At 41.2% G+C, this 22519-nt stretch overlaps 1 pseudogene; it reads right to left on the reverse strand.

Moving 5' to 3' along the window:
- Positions 1-274: 274 nt before the first annotated feature.
- On the reverse strand, positions 275-20542 carry LOC112253512 (annotated as a pseudogene).
- Positions 20543-22519: the final 1977 nt, after the last annotated feature.

Below are 22519 nucleotides of genomic sequence, written 5' to 3' on the forward strand. Positions count from 1 at the left end.
TCTGGCAACAGCTCTGGTGGACATTTCTGCAGTCAGCATGCCAATTGCACGCTCCCTCAACTTGAGACAACTGTGGCATTGTGTTGTGTGACAAAACTGAACATTTTAGTGGCCTTTTATTGTCCCCAGCACAAGGTGCACCTGTGTAATGATCATGCTATGCCACACCTGTCAGGTGGATTGATTATCTTGGGAAATGAGAAATGCTCACTAACAGGGATTTAAACAAATTTGTGCAATTTTTTTTTACAAAAATAAGCCTTTTGTGCGTATGGAACATTTCTGAGCTCTTTTATTTTAGCTCATAAAGCATGGGACCAACACTTTACATATTTTTGTTCAGTCTACATTAACACAATGTTCCCCACAGGCCTTCAATTACAGTAAATCAAATCTTTATTGAGTACATGATCAAAATCTCATTGGTAATTGGGTTGCAGAACTCTGTCTTTATCCCATCTGTATTGAGGTCAGTTGATTTGATCTCTACTGTTTTGTAGCTCAGAGTGGTATGACCCACAACCCCTCAGAAGGGACTCTTGAGGGCCTGCAGCCTGGACCACAGCTGCTCGATGGGGATATTTGGCATGCTAGGGGGTATCTGACTAGCAGGTAGGAGCCCCCCGCGACAGACACTGCAGCACAGAACAACAGGCCTTGGTTGATCACCTGAGGGGAACAAGAGAATCAACTTTTTATTGATCTCTCTAAGGCTTTTGATACAGTTGATCATGCTATACTAAGGCAGAGATTGTCGAGTGTAGGTCTTTCAGAGCATGCAGTTGCATGGTTTGCGAACTATCTGTCTGATAGAACTCAGTGCACTCAATTTGATGGGCTTATGTCTGTTAAGTTGTCTGTCTTTAATGGTGTGCCCCAAGGCTCTGTACTCAGTCCTCTCTTATTCACTATTTAAATACATGATTTAGACAAATGTCCAAAATGCCCAATTTAATTTTTATGCTGATACTGTTATTTACGGTTGTGCCTCGTCTCTTAAAAAAGCTTTCTAGAACTTGCAAACTGCTTTTTATACGGTTCAACATACCTTGTGTCAATTGAAGCTTATCCTCAATACTGACAAAACTAAACTAATGGTGTTTTCTCAAGCAAGAAATAGACCTCTGAACCTTACACATATTACTACCTGTCAGGGCAAGGAGATTGAGGTTGTAACCTCATATAACTAACTTGGAATTTTAATTGATGATGGCTTCTCTTTTAAATTGCATATTCAACAACTTACAAAATAATTGAAGCTGAAATTGGGATTTTATTTTAGGAATAAGGCCTGTTTTTCTTTTGAAGCCAGAAGGAGGCTAGTACCAGCTACATTCATGCCTTTACTAGACTATGGGGATATTTTATATATGAATGCTTCCGCTCAGTGTTTGAGATCAATTGACACCCTTTACCATGGCACTTTGAGATTTATTTTAAACTGCAAAACCCTTACGCACCACTGCACTTTGAATACCAGGGTTGGCTGGTCTTCTCTAGTCACTCGTAGGCTCAGGCACTGGTATACTTTTATTTACAAAGCCATTTTGGGTTTACTACCTTTTTATTTGGGCATTTTTATTGTTCAGAAATGTGGTGGGTACTCTCTTCGTTCGCTGGACTTTATCCTACTAACTGTTCCAAATGTCCAAACTGAATTTGGTAAAATGGCTTTTATGTACTCTGCGCCATCGTCTTGGAACGCCTTACAAAATACTTTTCAACTGGAAGAACTTGTCCCGATTGGTATTTTTAAATCACTGATGAATGATCTTGAGACTGATTCCCTGACCTGTCAATGTTTTTAATTTGCTGTTTTTGATTTTGTTATACTCTTGTGAATTCTATGGTTTTTACTATATTTACTTGTAGTTTTTCATGTTGTTTGTCTGTAATTTTTGTAATGACTTGGTGCTGCCTATCTTGGCCAGGACGCTCTTGAAAAGGAAATTTTAAATCTAAATGAGCCCTTCCTGGTTAAATAAAATTAAAAAAAACGTTCATTTTCCACTTAATTCCAACATTCATCCAAAAATCCCATCCATCCATTTTCAAGGTAAATTTTACCACTGTGATGTTATTTTCAAAGAATGTTGGCTATAGCAACAATTTTCTTCTCCTCTGTCCCTTCGCCTACACGTGCCGTTTTGTCTGTACTCGAGTGACGTTTTGAAGAAACTTTGACATTATCCCACATCCATTTGTTACGACAGACGTCAAAGATGTCAGGTCAGACAACTTGAATCAGTGCCGGGGACAACAGGCTCGACTAGCAACCTCAGCCCCTACAAATCATAATAGCCACTGACCATATCTGTTTGTCAGACAGGGAACTATTTTTAAATATATTTTTTATTTAACCTTTATTTAACTAGGCAAGTCAGTTAAGAACAAATTCTTATTTACAATGACGACCTACCCCGGCCAAACCCAGACGACGCTGGGGCAATTGCGCGCCGCCCTATGAAGGACCCAATCAAGGCCGGATGTGACACAGCCTGGATATGCACCATCTTCTTTTTGGTTGCAACAAGACTAGTGTTCTACATTATAACTTTGCTAGATCACTCAGGTTAGAATCAATTCCCTTTTTCTTATCTTGCTTTTGAAAACATTTGTTGAAAGCAATACTCAAGCAGCAGTAGGTTAACACATACTTGCCCTTTCAAAATGTCAGCAAGGCCAGATAGTTTGTGCTGTCTTTCTCTGCCTGTCTAAAAGAAAATGTATGCACTTAAAGGCCCTTGAACAGTGTAGAATGAACGTGTACAATGTCCTTTCTTACTTTGTCTTGCCAGTGCCAGTGTTTTACCACCTTATGGTACCTTGTCCTGGTAAATGTAACCTGGGAACAGTGTATGGTGAGAGACAGAGATGTGTACAGAAACACACAGAAAGAGAGTTTTAGAATGCTTCGCAGTAATGCACACTTAAAATCATATTAAAATGTATTCAATTTCATGTATTATCCAACTGGACTTAAATGTACTAGGAAACACTTGCCATGGTGTATAAGGGAATTATTGTCCTTGGCATGATAATGTGAAGGAAATTGTCAACGTATTTTCGGAACAGGAACCATTTGGAATTGACATCTGAATTTGTTAGCAAAATGAAATATCTGGAATTGACAAAATACATCTGTTAGCAAATCGAACCATCTGTGCTCATCGTAATGAAAAGCCCATTATTTCTCCTGTAATGCATGTCGTTGCAATGACATTCACATGCATTACCTGCAGTATCATACACCTTCTGCTTTTTTAGCCTTCAACATTTCACCCCCACAAACAAACAAGCTCATTAAAGACCAATAGGTGCCAATTTTCACAAGTATGTCCATAGAGCAAAGGCTACCTTTTGCTCTGTAGTCAGGTGTTCTTATGATTCTGAAGGACTCTTGCCAAGGCGTTGTGGGTGTGTGTTTTCACGTGTGTGATCTCTGGGAAGAATGGCTACAGCGCCAATGTGACCGTATGCACGTGGAGAGTAACACTAAGACCAATTACTGTCTTTGTGCACAGATAAATGAATTAAAAGGATGGATGGTTAGAGAGAGCTGGCTTTCTGTCAATTACTCTGGACTCAATCAACCCAACCCAAGTACAGGTACATATGTCCCTGCTCTGACTGTGGATATTCTCTCTGCATATTTTGGAAGACAAGAGCTATGAAATTGAAATGACAGTAATAAGTTGTGCTAATTGTGTCAGAGTGCCTTTGGGAACGGGGGATACCTACAGTAGTTAGTTGTACAACTGAATGCATTCAACTGAAAAGTGTCTGAATCAGACAAGGTAAAAATCTGTCAGCTCAGGGATTCGATCCAGCAACCTTTCAGGTTACTGGCCCAAAGCTCTAACCACTAGGCTATCTACCACCCTGTCTTATTGTGTTTGTGTTATCTTGTCTTCTTGGTGCCACTAATTCATTCAGCGGCGCTTCATTAAATGCTGGAGATTATATATATTTATCCATTTGTAAAAGCCATAATTGTGAATTGATGTTGAATCAATGAGAACGGCCGTTAAGCTATTGATTGAGGCAGACAGAGGCCAAGGTAAGTAGATAGTCTATAATGTTATACAGATATGATATTCAGCTCACATTGGCCCGCTGTAGTTCAGTTGGTAGAGCACGGTGCTTACAATGCCAGGATAGTGGGTTTGATTCTTGGGACCACCCGTATGTAAGAAAATGAATGCACTCCTGGCTGTAAGTTACTTTGGATAAAAGTGTCTGCTAAATGGTGTATACATATTTGTGCTTTCATTAAATTGGAAGGTCATCACCATCCCTTTTCTAAACTAAGTGTTTCATTACCTATATGGAACTTTTCATCATATAGTTCTATAGATCCAGTGTCGCTGAAATCTGGGCGTACAGTTTGATCACTGTAGTTGTGTATGGCAAAATTGGGTCGTATTCATTAGGCACCAAATGTAAGAAGACAGACTAATACAAAGAGGAACTACTTGGACTTCATTTCTGTTTTCCAAAGCAAAACATTTTAAACAGTTTTTCCGTAGCATGCCCTAATGAATAGCCTCAGACCCTGGTGATTGATTTTTCTTTTAAGTACTAATATCTAAATGGGTACTACGTTACTTCAACGTAGTTGTACATGGCCAGGTCGTCTGGGACTCGGACTCTGGTGTACTCAGGCAGAACAGCACCTGAAATAAAAATGAGAAATAGCTTAGAATGAACAGATTATATGTAATTGGTTAGAATGGAAATGTGTCTACCTTTTCCAAACACCCTCAGACGCGCACATGTGCATGAAATGAAACATGGATATTCTGCGCCACTAACAAAACAAACTCATTTAGCAGGCGTCAAGGGGGAACGTGGATGCTGATGCTCTGGTGCTCTCACTTTCAAAGCGTATTTGCCCTGCAGTCTGTAATATTACGTGTGTTTACTCACTGAAGTCTTTGAGCTGGTCCATGATTTCGTTGAAAACAAGGCAGTCTTCAAAGCCCTGAACGATGAGTTAACAACATGTTTCAAATAACATCGAGTCAACATATCTTATATTAACAATTAAATGGCACTGAGCAGTTGTTTTGATCCAAATGCAAATTACAGTGAATGCATCAATAGCATAGAGTATGTATGTGGTTGAGTGGCATACAATTAACCTATGACCTTGGCATTGCTAGCACCATACTCTTAGCTGATCCACAAGAGACCACGGAGGTCTCATATCTTACATCCTCCTCCCCCTCTCACTGTCCCACTCTGTATATACTACATGTATTTCTACTTACTGCGTTCATCCCCTGACCGTAGAATGGCACCATAGCGTGGGCTGCATCGCCCATAAGGACGCACTTGTCACCAAAGTGATATGAGGAGCACTTCACGGACACCATGGCCTGGGCTGGCAGACGGAAAAAAATCCCTCTTAAGAGCCTCCCTGTGAGACACAGAATGACCACTATGACATTGATATGCATAGTGTGGTACGTGCTGATTTCTCACATACAGCTGCACTGTAATACATGCTCTCTTTTCAACCACTGTATCTCATAAGAGGAGAATATAATCATATTCTTCAGGCTTGCATTGGCAGAGGAGTGCAGTTAGGACTTCAAACACACTGAGCTAGGGGTGTTTTATTGTAGGCGTAGCATTCTCTAATTGAAAATAAATAAGCAAATTCAACTGTGAATTTAGACTGTGTGTGGGGGATTCTAAAAGTAAACAGCAATTCAGCAGTTTCTCCTGCCTCATTTCAAATCAACCCAAATCAACCCATGTCCTATCTCACTATCAACTGCAGCTTGCTGTTCAGTTCCAATTGAAAACTCAGCTCCCCAGGTCACGTGACGTTGGGTCAGTAATTACACGCTCGAGAGACAGCGGCTGTTTGAGCTGTCCTGATGCAGGAAATTGATAGGGAGAGGGAGGGATGAAGGGAGGTAAGGATGGATAGCAGGATGGAGGGACGGGGAAGAGAAAATCACTTACGCTCCTATTAGTGGGATGGCATCGGGAAAGTATTTCTGGAAAAACTCGATGACCTTGTCACCCGTGGTAACTTTCTCAAACTCCTCAAATGGCATGAAGAGTGTGCAGTTGAAAGTCTTGTCCTAAGAACAAACAATATGGAGATTAACGTAGTAAGCCTGAACATCTGGATCAAAAAAGGGGTTTAGGTTGTGAGAGTGGCGGGGGGTTAAAGTTAACTTCCTGCAATTCTATGCATTTTGCCATGGCTAATGCTATGTTCTTATGCTCAAATATTTAAACAAAATCGATACTCCTGAATTCATCGATTTTTGTCTAGCTTTTATTTTAGTGATTGGTAATTGTCAAATATTTATTATTAAAAAATATATCGATCACTATCTTTTCTACATACTTTATATCTAGTTTTAGTAGTTTCAATTTAAATACAGAAAGTTTATTCTTCTTTTTTACCCCTTTTTCGTGATATCCAAATTGGTAGTTACAGTCTTGTCCCATTGCTGCAACTCCCGTACAGACTCGAGAGCCATGCGTCCTCCAAAACACAACCCTGCCAAGCCTCACTGGTTCTTGACACACTGCTCGCTTAACCCAGAAGCCAGCCGCTGGCTGTGTCGGAGGAAACACTGCACAGCTGGCGACTGTCAGCATGCATGCGCCCGGCCTGCTACAGGAGTTGCTTGAGCGCCTTGGGACAAGGACATACCGGCTAACCCCTCCCCTAACCCCGACGACACTGGGCCAATTGTGCGCCACCTCATGGGTCTCTCGGTCACGGCTGGGATCGAACCCGGGTCTGTAGGGACGCCGCCACTTGGGAGGCCGTGTTTTTTAATTTTTTACACTATGCAGTAAAAAACCTGATTGTGTGAAATGAGAGCACTTTCTTATTAATGAGGATTCAGTTAACCATGCTCTCAGTAACCTTGTCTGAGACCTGATGACTTCCGTTAACTCCCTGAGTGGCTAACATGCCATGCATCTAGTTGATGGATGTTGCTTATTGGCAAATCCATTACTTAGTCCGTTAATATGCATCAACGTCCACACCAGCATGGTCATGTGATCTGCGCTGGCCAAAATGGATAATCCACTTGGACTGATGGATGTGGAGTAGAGAGATGATGATGGTGGGTGTGTTAGCAGCTTCCGGGTCAGCCCTGGCTATCCATCAGCATCAGGCCAGCCTATCCCATGCGTCCTAAGAGTGTCGTTACCGTGGAGTTTCCCCGGCAGCAGGGCATTTTTCACCGTCCTCCCAATGCACACTGGGGCTGTACTGAGTAACAGTACTAATGTACCCTTGAATTAAGTGCTTTAACCTGGCCACAAAACAGAACAGCTTTCTCTGAATCAGTCAGGAAGAACTATCATAATGGTATTAATAGTAGCAGTTGTGGAGGCTGAGAGATGGGATTACTGACTATCTGCTTTGCTGACATTTTTTTTATGTTCACATCTGTTAAAAAGTAGGGCTGGACCTGTGGGACCCAGGGTATTTGAGATGTGAAGATGATGGAAAAAGATTTTGTGACTAAATAATTTATTTTTGGTAAAGTGAACATTGGGCGCTGGACCAAGAGACCTATGTTCTGAGGTCAAGGGTCAAATAACCCTGTTTACACTGTGACTTCCTAACGGTGATGAAGTCTCTTTTGCAACATGACATACTGTATAAATACACTATGTCATTATTGGGACATGTACAGCTTAGGTGCGATATACAGTGCATTTGGAAAGTATTCAGACCCCTTCACTTTTTCCACATGTTGTCACGTTAAAACCTTATTCTAAAATTGATTAAATCTTTTTTTTTTCTTAATCAATCTACGCACAATACCCCATAATGAGAAAGCAAAAACAGGTTAAAAAAAATAACTGAAATATCACATTTACATAAGTATTCAGACCCTTTACTCAGCACCTTTGGCATTGATTACAGCCTTGAATCTTCTTGGGTATGACGCTACAAGCTTGGCACACCTGTATTTGGGGAGTTTCTCCCATTCTTCTCTGTAGATCCTCTCAAGCTCTGTTAGGTTGGATGGGGAGCATCGCTGCATAGCTATTTTCAGGTCTCTCCAGAGATGTTCAATCAGGTTTAAGTCCGGGCTCTGGCTGGGCCACTCAAGGACATTCAGAGACTTGTCCCAAAGCCACTTCTGCGTTGTCTTGGCTGTGTGCTTTGGGTTGTTGTCCTGTTGGAAGGTGAACCTTCGCCCTAGTCTGAGATCTTGAGCCGTCTGCAGCAGGTTTTCATCAAGGATCTCTTTATACTTTGCGCAGTTCCTCTTTCCTTCAATCCAAACTAGTCATCCCCACAGCATGATGCTGCCACCACCATGCTTCACTGTAGGGAGGGTATTGGCCAGGTGATGATTGGTGCCTGCTTTCTTCCTTGGCAATCAGGACAAAGAGTTCAGTCTTGATTTCATCAGACCCGAGGATCTTGTTTCTCATGGTCTGAGAGTCCTTTAGGTGCCTTTTGGCAAACTCCAAGCGGGCTGTCGTGTGCCTTTTATTGAGGAGTGGCTTCCGTCTGGCCACTCTACCATAAAGTACTGATTGGTGGAGTGCTGCATAGATGGTTGTCCTTCTGGAAGGTTCTCCCATCTCCCTAGAAGAACTCTGGAGCTCTGTCAGAGTGACCATCGGGTTCTTGGTCACCTCCCTGACCAAGGCCCTTCTCCCCCGATTGCTTAGTTTGCCCAGGTGGCCAGCTCTAGGAGGTAGAGGCCACTGTGTTCTTGGGGACCTTCAATGCTGCAGAAATGTTTTGGTACCCTTCCCCAGATCTGTGAACCGATAAAATCCTATCTCGGAGCTCTACAGACAATTCCTTTGACCTCACGGCTTGGTTTTTGGTCTGACATGCACTGTCAACTGTGGGACCTTATATAGACAGGTGTGTGCCTTTCCAAATCATGTCAAGTCAATTGAATTTACCACAGGTGGACTCCAATCAAGTTGTAGAAACATCTCAAGGATGATCAATGGAAACAGGATGCACTTGAGTTCAATTTCGAGTCTCATAGCAAAGGGTCTGAATACTTATGTAAATACGGTATTTGTACGTTTTCAAAACCCGTTTTTTTTAGGCGTGTGTAGATTGATGAGGAAAAAATGTTGTTTTTTTCCATTTTAGACTAAGGCTGTAGCAAAATGTGGAAAAAGGGAAGGGGTCTGAATACTTTCCGAATGCACTCTAATGTTTAAACGACACTATTTTGACATATTCTAATGAGTCCATATTGTCTTTTACATTAGTTAGAGCCATTAGTTACAGACTATTTTAGAGACATTTTCTCATACTGTACACACTTCACAAATGCATCTCTCCAACCTGTTTAAACTTGCCTACGCTCAATTATCAAGTTTAGCAGCTGATAATGAAGCTGAAAGGATAAATGGACATACGGGTAAACATACAGTCTCTAATTTACACTCACCAAGTTGGGCAGAGCAATCATCATGAACGTGTTGCGTGGCCATATGTGCAGATTATTAGGCTTCATGGCAAACTAGGGGCAAAGTAAATTAAATTAGGGCATTATTACAGTATAAAGACATAAACACATCATATACAATAGACACAGCAGCTTTGCATCAACCAAAAGGTGACCAACATACAAAATGAGATGTCACCCAACGCCTTATGAAACACTATGGTGATACAATGAACTATAAAAAAATTCCAGTGCGGATCTGGGTTTAAATAGTATTTGCTTTCTTTCAAATACATTGAGCGTTTTATTTAGCCAGTGGTGAATGTGTGGGCTATGCACTTTTGGGACTATACCTTTAGTTCCATTGCACCGGGAGAGCTCATTCCATATAACCTTATTCATTATTATCTAAAAGGTAAAACTGATCCTAGCCCTGCTACTCCGAGACTCTGTTTTGAATATTGCCCCAGGTCTGATCCTGTGCCATGTTCTGAGCATCAGAGGACCAACCTCTCCATTGATGGGGGGCATGGTGAACTCCAGGTACCCATGAGGGGTGTAGGTCTGACTGTAGTTGAAACGGCTCTGACGGAGGAACTGTTTCCGGATGGCAGAGAACGCTCCATCACATCCCACAATCAAGTCTGCCTGGATCTCTTCCTTTGCACCTTCAGCCCTAAGACACACCATACAGTACGGACATTATTCCACAGATAGATGCTATTCATGATGAGCCTTATTTATGGTTAACAAAAATGTGTCATCAAATGTGATCATGTAAAAATGTCAGTGTAAATAAAGTTGTCAGTTTGTAATGAATTATAAATAGGACTTGTGCACTAACCTTCTACTACCTAAGTTACTAATAACCCATAATGACAAAGTGAAACCTGTTTTTAGAATTTTTTGCAAATGTATTGAAAATTAAATACAGAAATCTAATTTACTTAAGTATTCATACCTCTGAGTCAATACTCTATAGAAGCACCTTTGGCAGCGATTTCAGCTGTGAGTCTTTCTGGGTATGTCTCTAAGAGATTTACACACCTGGTTTGCGCAACATTTGCCCATTATTCTTTTCTGGTAGATTTAAGTCAAAACTGTAACTCGGCCACTCAGGAAAACATTCACTGTCTTCTTGGTAAGCAACTCCAGTGTAGACAATAACATGTTTCAGGTTATTGTCCTGCTGAAAGGTAAATTCATCTCCCAGTGTCTGGTGGAAAGCAGACTGAACCAGGTTTTCCTCTAGGATTTTCTCTATGCTAAGCTCCATTTTGTTCCTTTTTATCTGTTTCTATTCATTATGTACCTGCTTCCTTCTGTTCACTCAGTCAATTAGATTAGTTTTGTGGAGTAACTACAATATCGTTGATACATCCTCAGTTTTCTCCTATCACAGCCAATAACTGTTCTAAAGTCACCATTGTCCTCATGGTGAAAGTCATTAGCGGTTTCCTTCCTCTCCGGCAACTGAGTTAGGAAGGACCTGAATCTTTGTAGTGACTGGGTGTATTGACACATCATCCAAAGTGTAATTCATAACTTCACCATGCTCAAAGGGATATACAATGTCTGCTTATTTTGTTACCCATCAGGTGCCCTCTTTGCCAGGCAAAAAAAACCTCCCTGGTATTTGTGGCTGAATCTGTGTTTGAAATTCACTGCTCAACTGAGGGACCTTACAGATAATTGTATGTGTGGGGTACAGCGATTAGGTTGTCATTCAAAAATCATGTTAAAAACTATTAATGCACACAGAGTGGTCCATGCAACTTATTATGTGACTTTTTAAGCAAATGTTTACGCCTGAACTTATTTAGGCTTGCCATAAAAAAGGGGTTCAAGACATTTCAGCTTCCATGTTTAATTCAGTTTGTAACATTTTCAAAAAACATAATTCCCCTTTGATATTGTGGGGTATTGTGTGTAGGCTAGTGACAAACAAATCTACATTTAATCAATATTAAATTCAGGAAGTAACACAGCAAAATGTGGAAAAAGTCAAGGGGTGTGAATACTCTGAAGGCATTGTATGCTGTTTAATACACACACAAGGCCACGTAAAATAAAATGCAGGAACACAGAGACCAACTGTAAATAATAAAGCAAGAACAAGTCAATTTTAGACAGCACTTAGTTCTCCATTTTACAAGTCAAGCCAAAATGACTTTAGGGGAGGGAGTGAGAGAGAGAAGAGAGAAAGAAATGTGTGTGTGTGTGTGTGTGTGTGTGTGAGAGAATATGAACTATTTACCTGACAAAGGTCATCGCCCCTGTTTCAGTGCTCCAGTCGAGTAGTTTGTTGGCAAAGTTCAGATTTATGTTGGGATACGTCTCTGCTGCTGCAGTTACAAAACAAAGAATTACAAAAAGATCTTATATCACGGTCATGACAAGACAATTCTCTGCCGTTGACTTACATGGCACTGCAAACATTGGGCAACAGCTAACAAAAATGCATTGAAATATCTCCTCTACTCAAAATTACAACTGACTAATTGTAGCATTAACGTAAAAAGTGAAGAGAATTAGAAGGGGGAGAAAGTTAGGAACTGTTGGCCCTGCATTAAATACCAACATTGGTTAAAGAAAATTGTGATAAATAAAGTATACTAGTTTCATTTAAAGACAACAAAAAATGTACAGCTGTGCCATATAGATTGCAAAATAGTTGGGAGGAGATTTGATGTACCAATTCCATGGTACGGGGTTTATGACCTGATACACAAAACGACACTGGATTCAAAACGAATGATTTAAATAGAGTTTTTCTATTTCAAATCAAATCAAATTTCATTAGTCACATGCTCCGATCGGTGTAAGGTCTACATAACATAGACCTTACATTGAAATGCTTACTTACGTGCCCCTAACTGACAGTGCAGTTTCAAAAAATACAGATAAGAATAAGAGATGTAACAAGTAATTAAAGAGGAGCAGTAAAAAACAACAATATATACAGGGGGGTGCCGGTACAGAGTCAATGTGCAGGGACACCGGTTAGTTGAGGTAGTATGTACATGTAGGTAGAGTTCATTAAAGTGACTATGCATAGATGACAACAGAGATTGGCAGTGGTGAGGGGGAGGGGGGCAATGTGAATAGTCTGGGTAGCCATTTGACTAGATGATCAGGAGTCGTATCGTGTGGTAGCAGAGAGAACAGTCTATGACTAGGGTGGCTGGAGTCTTTGACAATTTTCAGGGCATTCCTCTGACATCGCCGAGTATAGAGGTCCTGGATGGCAGGAAGCTTGGCCCCAGTGATGTACTGGGCCGTTCGCACTACCCTCTGTAGTGCCTTGCGGTCGGAGGCAGAGCAGCTGCCATACCAGGCAGTGATGCAACCAGTCAGGATGCTCTCGATGGTGCAGCTGTAGAATCTTTTAAGAATCTGAGGACCCATGCCAAATCTTTTCAGTCTCCTGAGGGTGAGTAGGTTTTGTCGTGCCCGCTTCATGACTGTCATGGTGTGCTTGGACCACAATAGTTTGTTGGTGATGTGGACACCAAGGAACTTGAAGCTCTCAACCTGTTCCTCTACAGCTCCGTCGATGAGAATGGGGGCGTGCTCGGTCCTCTTTTTCCTGTAGTCCACAACCATCTCCTTTGTCTTGATCATGTTGAGGGAGAGGTTGTTGTCCTGGCACCACACGGCCAGGTCTCTGACCTCCTCCCTATAGGCTGTCTCGTTGTTGTCAGTGATCAGGCCTACCACTGTTGTGTCATCTGCAAATTTAATGATGGTGTTGGAGTCGTGCATTGCCATGCAGTCAAGAGTGAACAGGAAGTACAGGAGGGGGCTGAGCACACACCCCTGAGGGGTTGCTGTGTTGAGGATCAGCGTGGTGGATGTGTTGTTACCTATCCCTACCACCTGGGGGCGGCCCGTCAGGAAGTCCAGGATCCAGTTGCAGAGGGAGGTGTTTAGTCCCAGGGTCCTTAGCTTAAAACTCTCTTGGTAGGTAATGTGGTCTTCAGCTTATCATGAGAAACTCTACCTCTGGCGAGCAATGGCTCGAGACTTCCTTAGATATCATGCACCAGCTGTTGTTTACAAAATACATTCACCGCCGCCCCTTGTCTTACCAGACGCCGCTGTTCTATCCTGCCTGTACATTGTATAACCAGCCAGCTCTATGTTGATATTGTCGTCGTTCAGCCACGATTCCATGAAGCATAAGATGTTACAGTTTTTAATGTCCCGTTAGTAGTTTAATCTTCCCAATAACTCGTCCATTTTATTGTCCAAAGATTGCATGTTTGCGTGCAGAATTGAGGAAGTGGGGGTTTACTTGATTGCCTCCTACTCCTCAGAAGGCAGCCCGCCCTCCGGCCTCTCTTTCGCCGCCTCCTCTTCATGCAGATCACTGGGGTCGGGGCCTGTTCCCGAGGGAGCCGTACATCCTCCGCCTCGGGCTCGTCAGAGTCGTGAAAGAAGAAAAGGGATGCTAGTCCGTGGTGAGTAATCGCAGTCCTGATGTCTAGAAGTTATTTTTGGAGAGATGGTAGAGATGGTAGCGGCAACATTATGTACAAAAATAGTAAAAAAACAAGTTACAAACAACACAGATAAACAAACAAAAAAAACACAATCGGTTGTGGACACGTAAAATGTCTGCCTTCTGTTCCAGCGCCATTTTAACTATTTAAATGATTATACAAAATTATACAAAATTCTTGCAACCAATACTGTATATGGGGGATACAACCATCCCTGCTCTGCAGATTTTGCTGCGAAGAAACAGAATCATTAGATCATTTGTTTTGGTACTGTACATATATGTAGCTTGTTTTTGGTCTCAGGTTCAGGTTCAGGAATGGCTGAATAATTGGAACATTTACCTGGAGCTAAATCTACAAATAGCACTGCTGGGTGATTTAAAAAGTCATAGTCAATTGATCAATAATATAATAATACTCTTAGCAATAATGTGTATTTTTAAATTACAATCTGTAGAAATGATGAGAATAGAAAGGTTAAAAATGTTTGTGAACCATCACAGCACAGTTGAAAAATATATGGCAAATAGATATAGAAAACTGGATGTTCTTCAGAGATAGATGGGAGGGGTTGAGGGTGGCTGAAGGATGGGACTAAAAACAAACAAAAGATAACCATTGTAAAGAATATACTGTGTCCGTAAAATGTATATAGTAAGTGTTGTTGTCCATTAGTTTACTCCAATTAGGGGAGGGGTGGTGGGGTTAGGGGAACATAATTAAGGAACATTTATTTAAAAGAATGGGGGATTGGAAATGATGCAGACAATTACATTGATGGAAGCCACAATCTATCTGTAATATTAAAGCTGATCTTCCTCCCCTCCCAATTAAAAAAATAATAAAAAAATAAAAAATAATAAAGAAGTATATAAAAAACATGACAAAACCATTGCTACAGGCTTGTACATATATTGATGACTGTCAGTAAACACAGTCGACTGCTGTTATGTGACTTTCACATGTTAACCTTTTGTTCGGGAGAGCAAGGATCGACGATATAAGCCTGTTATACGACATGCACTAGTCTACTAAAACAGTGAGTATAGAGCTTTTTGTGTGCGCATGTCAACAACATTTTAGTACTGTGTGTAGGCTAGTGACACCAAATCTCAACCTGATCCATTTTAAATTCCGGCTGAACCACAACAAAATGTGGAAAAGGTCAAGGGGTAAAAAATACATTCTGAAGGCACTGTTAGTGGAAAGACACAATGTCTATATTTAACCTAAAACTTTACAAAGAGTTTTTAGACAATACTTTTTACAAGTACATAAGATAAGATCAACTTTTCTTCATCTTAATCATCTATCTTCGAAATGGCAGATGGACATACAGGTAGACAATACAAGATGAACCTATTTCCCATTCAAGATGAGTGGATAAGAACACAGCTTTTCAATAAGTACATGCAATATTGAGGCTCTGACATGCTCTCCAGGACTCATGGGAATAAGGAATTTCATTCTCCTACCTGACAACAGTTCTTTGTTGAGGTTGGCTCTGTCGATAGACAGGATGTACTGAAAGGAGATCAGGATGTTACTGTAACTCTAAACTAGGCCTACACAGAATAATGTGACACGTTTACACTGACACCACCACTTTTAATACAAAAAGAGTGCATACTTCAGTCAACAAGACATTTCAAATACATTTTGGAGGCGATGCTCGGGAGTCTAAAAACAGTCAGTGATGGAAATGTGAGCAGGATCTGGGAGTTTGACTATTGTCTAGTAAGAAGAACTGAGATCATAGCAGGAGTAAGCCTTTGATTAAAATCACCTTTTGAAGTGTTACGTGCATGGGATATTTGATTTAGTGGAACATCTATCGGAAGTGCCCTTTTTCATCTTGTCCTTACTACTTGAACAACTGGGCAGGATAAAATCCCCCCTGCACCCACCACCATTCTCTACCTAGCTGGCCTCCCATTATTATTTTCCATCCCTTTGTTCTATGTCTGACTGTGCCTTTTCTCTTTTGTTTCTCACTTCTCTCATCTGCATTGCCCCCCGACATCCTGTCTTCACCACTTCTCTTAATGAGAGAGGGATTACTGATCGTAGTTTTTCCTCTTTAAAAAGGCAGAAGAAGACAGAGGATACAACTCCAGACAACATCAGACACATCACAGCTATGTGTACACAATAGGGATTTCCTCCCTCCGTCATCACATTGCAGCGTACCTGTCCTGACCTGCGCATAACCTTTATACTATGGGGCGGAATTACAGCTCATGTTATCTATCATGGATAACAGAACTAAACGTGTGACAGTGTTGGGACATTTCAACAACACTGGACCAGACCTGGGGTCAAATACCATAATTTTAAATACTTTAGCTGTGCTTCATTAAGCTTGCTTGTTGAAATTCCCCCCAAATTTGCTAACGCCACCCACCTGGCACTCCGGGCAGGCTAAAGCAAATGCTCAAAGTATTCTAAAGAGTACATAGTATTTGAACCCATGTCTGTACTGGTCACGGTGGGCTTCTGAGGTCAAGGGGGGTGCCGTGTACATTGGGGGGACATTATGGGGTATATGGAATTGTTTTAAGAAGGTTATACCAAGGATAATTTTGCTGTTTGATTTTTAATTTTGAAGTATAACATATATATAAAACAATTATTTGATGAAACCTTATTTTTGTCCTTATTGCAATTAGCCCCTACAAACACATTGAATAACACATTCACTACATGGAACAACAGATAGTGTCTCCCCCCCACCCCCACCAAAAAAAAAAAAATGTAAAGGAAGTTTGTTCTGAAGTGTCTGTCCTATATCTGAGAGATGTAAGAAAGATCAGGAAACATTTGTTAGTTATTTTTTTCATCTATTTAACCCCTTATTTTTGGCACTAAACTGTATCCATATATGCTTCCATTAATCTTTTCAACTGGTACCAGGGGACATTCAGACAAGTCTTCTGAGGCTTGTGGGCATCCTAGAGCAAAAACAAATTGGAGTGGGATTTGCTTCCATTGCCTTTTTTTCCCAAAATGCCATGCCACAATTCAATAATGAGCCTTATGCTACAGCGACAAAGTGATAACTAAGAGAGAGTGGGAGTGACAAATGTAGCCTCTCATCAAGTCTGCATTTAAGGTACTGTAATTATACATCAGTAATACAAAACGCTGACAGACTGCTGCTTTACAAGATAATGGCCATCCTTTGTCTTGCTTGTCAAATGTATTAATAATCTATCTAATGGGATTTGCAGTGTGATGTGTGTAGGCAGTGCAGCAGCAGAATTACCTGGCCTTTCTTGCCATAAGGAATGGGAGACTGTGTCCCATTCAAAGCGTGGATCATTCTGGAATGCATGGGAATTCCTTTGGAGATAATCTGGAGAAGAAATCAAAACGGGTCAGATTTTCCTTGTGAACAGGGACCAAGGTCGCTTTTACAGCTGAGGTCCTGAATTACAGATTTGACAGAAAATACAAGCATCAAAACACGAATACAAAATGCACATTATTGGTGTATCGACAACAATAACGTGGTGAAGACAAACCTAGCGAAAAAGGAATACATCGCTAAGTTCTCTAACAACGATTGGCAAAATGTTCAAAACACATCTATCTGTTCGGCCATAGTTCAGGAGAGTGTATATTCTTTGCTCTAAATATGGGCTACCTAAGTTCATTCTGTCCCTCATCATGACTGGCCTTGAAGTTTTATTTAAAAAGTTGGCGAAGCAAACCTGACCCTGTCATGCTGAAAAGTAATTGAAGTGTAAAACAACCTTCTGACGCAGTGCCTGCTGAGCCATACATAACACCCTAGGTGCGCTAAATGCGTGCCCACTAAAATAATATAATAGCTTACTTCAGTTGCCAGAATAACACTTTAGAGAACTGTAAGTACCCATGGGGCTTGGGTAGAGGCACTTCAAATATTTCATAATTATGAGCGCATCAAAATAAAATCAAAGAGCGGTTGCCTGCTTCCGTTTTCATCTCTTATACGGTCTTGAGACTAGGAATTCAAATCAAATCAAACGCATTCATAAAGCCCTTTTAACATCAGCAGATGTCACAAAGTGCTTACACAGAAACAGCCTAAAACGCAGCCTAAAACCCTAAACAGCAACCAATGCAGATGTAGAAGCACAGTGGCTAGGAAAAGGCAGGAGCCTAGGAAGAAACCTGGAGGAAGGTACCAGGCTGAGGGGTGGCCAGTCCTCTTCTGGCCAGATGGAGATTATTAGAGTAACTGGTCATTGAAGCCAGATCATTCTTCAAGATGTTCAAATGTTCATAGATGACCAGCAGGGTCAAATAATAATCACAGTGGTTGTATAGGGTGCAAAAGGTCATCACCTCAGGAGTAAATGTCAGTTGGCTTGTCATAGCTGAGCATTCAGAGGTCAAGACAGCAGGTACAGTGGAGAGAGAGCGAGAGAGCAGAGAGAGAGACTTATTAACGAGGGTAAAAGCTGCCAGTACAGTGTGGGGGGGGGGCATGGTTACTATGTGGCAATTTATTTAAAGATGATATGTCAACAGCCCCTGAGTCAAACCTGGATGTCATTTGTGAGTGGAGAGAGACAGGGAACTGCGCTCTACTCCACCCCTACGATACGTAACGTTACAGAAAACGTTATCCCCCCAGAGTGGGTGTGTGATGCGCCTGTATCGTATAACAAGAATAACTTTTATATGAAAGAGGGTGTTTGGTCATTAAGCAAACCAGCAACTTTGTGTGTGTGTGTGAGAGTGAGTGAGTGAGTGAGTGAGTGAGTGAGTGAGTGAGTGAGTGAGTGAGTGAGTGAGTGAGTGAGTGAGTCGAAAACAGCATTTCCAGGACAAGGTAGCACATCCGGTGAACAGGTCAGGGTTCCATAGGCAAAACATTTGATTTCCCACAGTGGTAGCCAACAACGGACAAACCAGGACAACATACCGTGTCTTCCATTCCCACGTGCTTCAAAGTCTGGCGACCCCTGTGAGACAGAACTAGATTGATGCTTCTTCCTTTGACTATTTTGGCTTGGAGGATATCTGGTCAGGATCATAGATAGAAAGCAATTTCAAACATTAAAGAATTATGAGACTCAAATCTAACATACACAAGCACCTTCTAATCAGAGTTTATTTGCACGTGCACAGGATGTAAATGGTACAGTGAAAATCTTACTCGCAAGCTCTCCTCAAAAGTACAGTACACTTCATCAAAAATGTTCACAAATAAGTCATAAAAAGTCATAAAAATAGTGATGTTGGAAATACATACACAATAAAAATATACAGTATAAACTATAAATTGTGCTAAAGTGAATAGTGACCTGGTTGAGCTGCTTGTCAATCCAAATGTAATATGTCTGCATCTGGTGAATGCTTGTGAAACCAGTGTCATATATATCATATGCCAATGGTAATAACTTATTTTGTAACTAAAATGTATGTTTAGATTGCTGTGTGATAGCTACCAAGACAAAGCCATTGTGCTTTGTTGTTCGGAATATTGTAGTGACTAATGACTGCATGCAGTGCATACTTCCCGAAATAAATGCAGACTGCTTTGTAGCTATTCAAAATCAGAGATAGTGCTTAATATGTGGCATAATCAAGTGTTTACCTTCTCGAGATTCAAAGACCTCTACTTGAAAACCTCTTTTTGCAAAGTAGCAGGCATTCAAGTTGCCGACCTGAGAGAAAGAGTTGAATGAGTCTGTTAAAGGCTTACATATTTTTGCATTAGTTCATGGTGGAGGCAGCATCTATTTAAATGGTTACCGCTTGTGATAAAAATGGAAATTGATTTTTTTTAAATGGAAATGGATCAAAAAAATATAGATATGGTTACTGCAAAGCGATATCCGAGAAAGAGATCAAGAGTCAAAGATCAAAATAGTCAATTACTGGTAGGATTTACTCCTCTGTACAGGATGTTTCTCTAATGGCCTACTAGGAAAAGTATAACCAGTGATACTACTGGTTGTTACCAACCTCAATTCTGTTAGCTATGTTATTCAGTCATGCATTTTACACCATCTATTAGGAGCGAATCTGCAGTGTAGCAAATTGACAAAGCCAAAAGTTGTCCTATAACCCCAAGAAATGAACGGTCCTGAATGAGTATCACGAAATATAAATAAATAGATTTATTTTAGAAATAGATACATAGTTTATGTTGTGCTAAGCTTTTCATAACAGCATATATCAGCAGACTGACAGACCCTTTTGATTTACATTTACATTATCCACTTAAACGTTTACTTCTTACCAAACCACCTCCCACCACAGCCACCACTTTTTTCTTGCTGGTTGATTTGCTGTCATTGGTTGAATAATCCATTGTAGTTTACGTCGTTGTGCTGGAGTCTTGCAGAGTCCGTTTTGTCTTTTAGTGTTCTGAAATTAATTTGTGCATTAGTCGATGAAATTAAAACTTTTTTTTTTATCGGGGACGGTCAGGGTTTTGAGGGAGGAGCGACCCCGGAACTCGTTGTGGCTTCTCTTTTCCTCACGATGCAAACAAAACACAGAGATAGTTCAGAGTTGAAGAATTTCCCATAAACAGAGAAACAGCAAGATAACAAGAGCTGCCAGATTACATACATTTGATTAACGGCTGCGTGAATGATCTGATAGGGGATTATGTTGTCATATAAAATCACTTAAATAAAAAAAAAAATGACTGTGCTCCAGAATCGCTAATCAAAGTTGTGCAACAAAAGAACAGGTCCATACCGATGCCTACGGACATTGGAGGAAATTACACATTTACTCTTGTTCCCTCGACTGGCCATGTAAGCATAAAGCCCCCACCCACACATTTCAAGCAAACATAAGAACAATATTTTTTTTACTTCAGGATAAATAAAAAATAAAAAAGATAAATTACAATAGGCTAGTGGTTTTCAAACCTCTCCTCGGGGACCCATAGGACTGGAGTTGCCCATCCCTGCTCTAAGGGGCGGCCTGAATGTTGGACAACAAACACCAGAGCCACTAACTGTTCACACCACTACCATCCAGAAGGCGAGGTTCATCAAAGCTGGGACCGAGAGACTGCTAAACAGCTTCTATCTCAAGGCCTTAAGACATAAGGCTGGTAAATCCCTGGATCATTGCTATTCTAACTTCCGTGACGCATATAAGGCCCTCCCCCTCCCCCCAAAATCCTTTAAATAGCTTTTTTTTTAGCTATTTACTTAAAATTGCTTACTTGAAATAGACTATTTCAAGTATTTTGATAAGCTATCTATTTACTAATGCGGTACAGTCTGCGGCCATTTAGTAAGGTGGCTACCAATGCCCCCAGGGACCAAATCTAGCTGCCGCTTTCAAAGAGCGGTACACTAACCCAGACGCTTGTAATAAATCCTGCTATGCGCTCAGGCAAAACACAAAACAGGCAAAACGTCAGTACAGGACTAAGATTGAATCTTACTACATCTGCTCTGATGTTTGTCGGATGTGGCAGGGCTTTCAAACTATCAAGGATTACAAAGGGAAACCCAGTCATGAGCTTCCCAGTGACGCAAGCCTACCAGACGAGCTAAATGCCTGCTATGCTCGCTTCGAGGCAAGCAACACTGAACCATGCGTAAGAGCACCAGCTTTTCCAGATGGCTGTGATCATGCTCTCCATAGCTGATGTGAGTAATGCCTTTAAGCAGGTTAACATTCACAAGGCCACAGCGCCAGATGGACTACCAGGACATGTACTTAGAGCTGGCAAGTGTCTTCACTGACATTTTCGACCTCCCTGACCTGTAATACCTACATGCTTCAAGCAGACCACCATAGTCCATGTGCCCAAGAAAGCCAAGGTAACCTGTGTAAATGAGTAGCGTCCCGTAGCACTCACATCTGTAGCCATAAAATGCTTTGAAAGGCTGGTCATGGCTCACATCAACATCATCATCCCAGACACAGTTGACCCACTCCAATTCGCAAGCCGCCCCAATAGATCCACAGATGACGCAATCCCTATTATTCCACACTACCCTTTCCCACTTGGACAAAAGGAACAGCTACGTGAGAATGCTGTTCATTGACTATTTGTCAGGACCGACGCTGGAGAAGAGAAGCAGGTACGGGAGTCAAACATTTAATTGGAACAGCGTCAGCGGGTATACAAAGACATAAGACAATCAATGCTGACGCGGGGAACAGAGTAGGGGGAACAGACAGATATAGGGGAGGTAATGACAGGTGATTGAGTCCAGGTGAGTCTAATAATCGCTGATAAGCGAAATGAAATGGAATTTTAATGTTTGTGGTTTTTTATGACTAATTTCTTTGTTCTATTCATTTGCTGTTCTATAAACCAATTTCTGTGTTCATGCAAGTGGCTGACCGTACAAATCCTCACTATCAGTAGCTGCAATTTGGCAGTACGCCCAGACCTTGTTTTGAAAACGAACAAAAGATATCTCAGTTTCAAGGTCTCAGCTCAAAGAGAAGAAGCCTTGCGAGGTGTTGATCTGTCACATGCTATGAAACCGTATTGTTCGGTGACATGAATAAAACAAAACAGTAAGGATGAAAGAATTATGCTAAATCATGCAAACATAACTTGCCTGTGTATAGCCATATATAAGGCAACTACTGGGTCTGCTCAAGCAGAGC

Source organism: Oncorhynchus tshawytscha, linkage group LG06 (assembly GCF_018296145.1).
Source record: "Oncorhynchus tshawytscha isolate Ot180627B linkage group LG06, Otsh_v2.0, whole genome shotgun sequence".
NCBI classification, from domain to species: domain Eukaryota; kingdom Metazoa; phylum Chordata; class Actinopteri; order Salmoniformes; family Salmonidae; genus Oncorhynchus; species Oncorhynchus tshawytscha.